The 4,722-nt window shown below is 44.0% G+C and overlaps 1 long non-coding RNA gene across 1 annotated transcript; it reads right to left on the reverse strand.

Annotated features, from left to right (window-relative positions):
- Window positions 1–264: 264 nt before the first annotated feature.
- On the reverse strand, window positions 265–4,500 carry LOC144115577 (uncharacterized). Its single transcript, XR_013311460.1, has 4 exons — window positions 4,427–4,500; window positions 3,231–3,288; window positions 2,200–2,350; window positions 265–390 (listed from the first exon to the last, which is right to left on the reverse strand). It is a non-coding gene; the product is annotated as an uncharacterized LOC144115577 (long non-coding RNA).
- Between the last annotated feature and the right edge of the window lie 222 nt (window positions 4,501–4,722).

Here is a 4,722-nt window from a genome sequence, read left to right on the forward strand (position 1 = left end):
TTTTTGCAAATTTGAAATTATCTATAACTGTCGGTACAGCATTTGGCCATCAAGGTAATAGCAGGCTGTAATTTCGAAATGACTATGCTTTTAACCATTGCAAAATTTGGCTTGTCAACATGAAATGCAACTGTGTTGTCAGTATGATGGCCCAACACGACAAGTCTCAACATAATTCTGTGTCAATATATAGTGTGGTGAACCTGACCACATGAAAGTCACTTGCAGTGGGCAGTACCTCATAAACCATGCAACAAAAACAAATTTACATTTCTACTTGCACATTTATTCATAAATTAAAGTGCATTCAGCAGGCTCAGCAACTTTGGTGCGATTCCGCAGGCCCTGCCTTTGCCGCGCCCTTTCGTTGGGTTGCTCTGCCCAAGGTACCTGGAAACAAAACGAGGATAGAATAAATCCATGCTCCATAAACTGTGCCAATCACATACTCTGCCTACACGCGTGAAATGCCATGAATGTGTGAACTGCACTACCTTCTGCAACACACAGTATTACGAAATTGAAAGACGAGATTAAAATCAGGTAGCAAGAAATGTGAGCACACTAGTAGTGCGCTTAAATAGCTACATATACATGCACTAACAATAGATGATGTACCTAAATGTAACCATTATTATAACTCGTAAAAACAGCCCACAATTGCACATACACACCGTATAGTATTTCTAGTAACAATAGGTGCTCATCATGTACAGGAACCATACACAGAGTCTAGAAACCATAACTATGCAAGAGCATTTTGCTGCATTTCAGTGTTTTCAGCTATCAGCCGCAAACATAGGTCAGTATTGATGTAACACCCTGATGTCCAGGTATAGGCTGCAATTGCACATGTGGCAACCATGCATACATTTAAAAACCTCATTATCATGCCTCATCATCTTACCATTTGCACAATGCTCATTCTAATTTCTGTGCCCTTGGCCACAAATAAGCGGAATTGCACACCTGAAATCTTCTGAGCAATCAACAAACCTGTCACGATGATGAATGTCTTAATTTTTTTTCTTTTACACTGCAACTGTTGACACAAAGGGCGGCCAACTTCTCAGGTGCCAACATAGCAGACTTCACGATGGCTCTTTCACCTGTCCATTTCAAGTACTGAGCAATTCTGGACAAATATGGGATCACAGCATAATTTTTTTTGAAAGGGGCTAATAACCCTGCCAGCCCCTAAAAGATCACCAGGTGAAAGGGGAAAGTGCCATGTAATGGTTGTGACAGTACCTGTGAAGCTGTCCTGCCTATGTGTCACGTCTCCCGTTTCAATGCAAAATGAAATGTAGAGAGCTCTACTTTCTCGGGGCTGATTGTACACAGGCTACAGCGAGCACTGCATCAATGGTAACAAGGGAACCTGAGGCCTGTAAAAGTGCAGAGAGGCATCCGGCAACTTGCCACATGTGTGGACGCAACCCATAGTCAGACACACTGTAATGTTGCACTAGGACATTAGCCAGTGGACACGATACATAGTAGAGCGACTTAAAATAACTGCATTTACACTTAATCCTCGCTCCTATTTTTCCTGACGTCGGTACTTATAAAAGTGCTGCACACATTACATTTAGCAATAATTGACAGTCGCCCGTCCTATCTGGTTCTTCGTTCTAGCCCATTTCTTGCAGTAGCCAACCAAAAAAATAAGCAAAACACTGAAAAGTGTTATCTAGATGCACTCACAGGACACGTGACCAAGTTTAGGCAATGCAAACTGCCAGGCTTGTGCATTCATCACATGACAATGATCAAATCCGCAATTCTGCAAGTGTCAGAATACCAGAACTGGGTGCAATTTAAAATTAAAAGTCCGGCCTTCATCTCACAATTGCCAGAGCTAGCCAATGTGCAAGGCTTGTTAGCATGTACTGCTGGCAAGCAGCGCTATGTCAATAATCTTACCATTCTACTTTCTAAAGACGCCTGTGACTGGCAAATCACCATACAGGTGTGCCAAAAAAGCAACACGGTGCTGTGCCAGAGAACGAAGAAATGCACGAGAGGAATGTATGTGACGACATCAGAATTTCAGGGGAACAGGGCAGAACTGATCATTTGCAGGCACTGGCTAAGGAGGGCGAGTGCCTTTCCTCAGGAAAAAGAAGCCTGCTGCTCACACTATTGCCTCGGATTCCGATTGCTTATCAAACGCATCATCCACATTCACTCATTTACCTCTGCAAAAGCTCCATGGTGAGGGGGCAGTCGGGAGGGTACGCCACGTTGAACACAAAGAAGGCACCAAGGAGGAGGCCCATGGCCTTCTCAAGACTTCTTGTAGAATCCACTGCAACGATGATCTTCTTTATGTCCCCCATGCTTGATCCTGCAAGAAAAAAAAATTAGTCACACGCAAACGCTACCCACTAAAGGGGTGATCTAATAATTCGAGTAACTCTATGGCCTTCGATGTGTACACTGAGAGAAGCCGAATTCAAATGTACTCGTAAAAAGCCATACTGGGTCTTGTTCCTAGGCCTTATGGTACCCTGGCAGTAGACAGACACATGCAACATGCCCTCCCTTATCAGTGCTTTACACGCCACTAATTATATCTGTTGAAGATGCTTGCTTCATGTAAACATACTACATAGAACTTGTTTATGGAAAAAGCTTTACAAATATTGCACGACAAAAAAGAATTAACTTTGTCGGCAGAATACTTCGTTTTTTTTTTTAAATAATGGGGAACAGTGATGAGGTAACGAAACTTGGGCAAGCACCGAGGCAACTTTTCAAGGGCCCTCCATTTTGTACCTAGCCTGCCATGACATTGATGAGAAAAGCCAAGCTCAGCTTCGTTCATGCTTTCTAGCAGAACGTCATGCTTTTGGCAAGTCAAAAGGCCGCACATTAGTCTCGATGAACTCTGGCATATCACCTTATAGTGCGGAGATTGCCCCACCCTCCCCACTTATCAACAGTACTGCTACTGAGTTCCAAATTTTTTGTACACTGTAATAAGAATGGAAAACTACTGGCCAAACTTGCACATTGTTATCATGTTTAATTATTAAACAAACTGTACATACATAAGATGAAGCAGCAATTAAGCCTTTCATCCAGGGCTAGCCTCATTCCTAAGTTTTGAATATGTCCTACTAAGTAGAGTGAAGTTACACAAAATCAGGTTACATCGTAGAATAATAAAATACACTGTACAAGCCATGTTTTGAGCCAAAGTTCTATAAATGACAAATACATACCAATCACAGCAAGGTGCGGAGTTGTTGGCAGTCCTTCCAGCCCCCCTTCAGCTGCATGCTGGGAATTCACAAGCCACATGTTATTAGACTCCAGAGAAAACATCAGTGATCGGATACATGCATCTCAATAATAAATCATAACCATACTTCCAACGATCCTGCTGTCATCAAGGCACTTTCTACACCTCGGGTACAGTATCATTTCAGCAGAAATGGATGAAAATGCGGTATAAAATTACAAGACTACAAATTTACTTGATTCAATAATTCCCAGCTAATGGATACGCCAGTCGAAAGAAATTTTTGGCCCTTGTTTGAGGCTTATAGGCAATAAGCTATAAAATGAATAGAATTTATTTGGAAATAACTATTGCTGAAATAATTAGGCCCATATCTTAATGCTATACAAGAATGAAACTGCACACTATCAGTACACGAACTAAACACTGAGCTGCCCCATCGCCACCGGACACCGACGTATGGGGCTCGGTGTGCCAGGAAGCGAGGAACAACAAAAAAGAGAGAGCGTAAGAAATAAAACAGAAAAAAGCTGATCAGTGCACGAAAAGCAGTCTGCTTTTTATTGACGAATACTTTTACGAACCTACGACAGTAGTGCCGACACCATGAATTCAAGGGAGCTGCAGATGGCCAGCATGGTAGTCATAGCACATGTCTTGGCCTGAATTACAACTGAAAATGTAAAAAATGGTTTTTACGACAATTTTTACTGCCCATTAAGCCCATTCATAAGGTGTTCTGCATTTAAACAGAGGCGCATGGCGCGCTAGAGCTCGACCAACTCGATTTCGATCCTTGGCCCGCGTAGCAGTAATCGTAACCGAAAGTCAGGCTCGATCGCGATTGTATGTGCCCGCATGATAGAGATACTATAAACGACTTTCTTCGACTTTCTTCAATTAACGTGCGCCAATGCTCTTCGTACGCTTCAGTGTTCCTCACAGGAAGTTTTTTTTTACACGTGGGCGCACGCAGCCCCTGAAAATCGCTGCACGTGGCTGAACCATGAGGCCGCGATTCACGCTTTACGTAGAAGCATGTCTCTGAACGGCAATCTCGGGCCCACGGCCATCGGTGCGTGTATACATTACGCGTGAGAACTAGCGTGCTCCTCGTAGCTATGTGCCTCACAGAACGCGTACTGCACGAACGAAGCATATAAGCAGAACACTTACCTCTACCCGCTGCAGATGATTTTCGGCTGCAGCCCATACGTTCCTTGATTGCGTCTTCGCGGCCTTCCAACGCGTCGCACACAAAAAGGCAAAATGGCGCAAAAACAGAACGCACACCCGGGCAGAAGCAGCGCGCACAAAGAAAAGCGAGAGGGAACCACGACAACCGGACTCCTTCCTTGACAGCGGGGGCCGGAAGCGCGCGTTGAGCGACGTCTCACATGACGTACCCCTACGCGCCAGCCAATAGAGTTTCTCGTTTTGTGTTGCGCTCTCCGTCTCTTTCTCCTCGCCCG

Source organism: Amblyomma americanum, chromosome 1 (assembly GCF_052857255.1).
Source record: "Amblyomma americanum isolate KBUSLIRL-KWMA chromosome 1, ASM5285725v1, whole genome shotgun sequence".
NCBI lineage: Eukaryota > Metazoa > Arthropoda > Arachnida > Ixodida > Ixodidae > Amblyomma > Amblyomma americanum.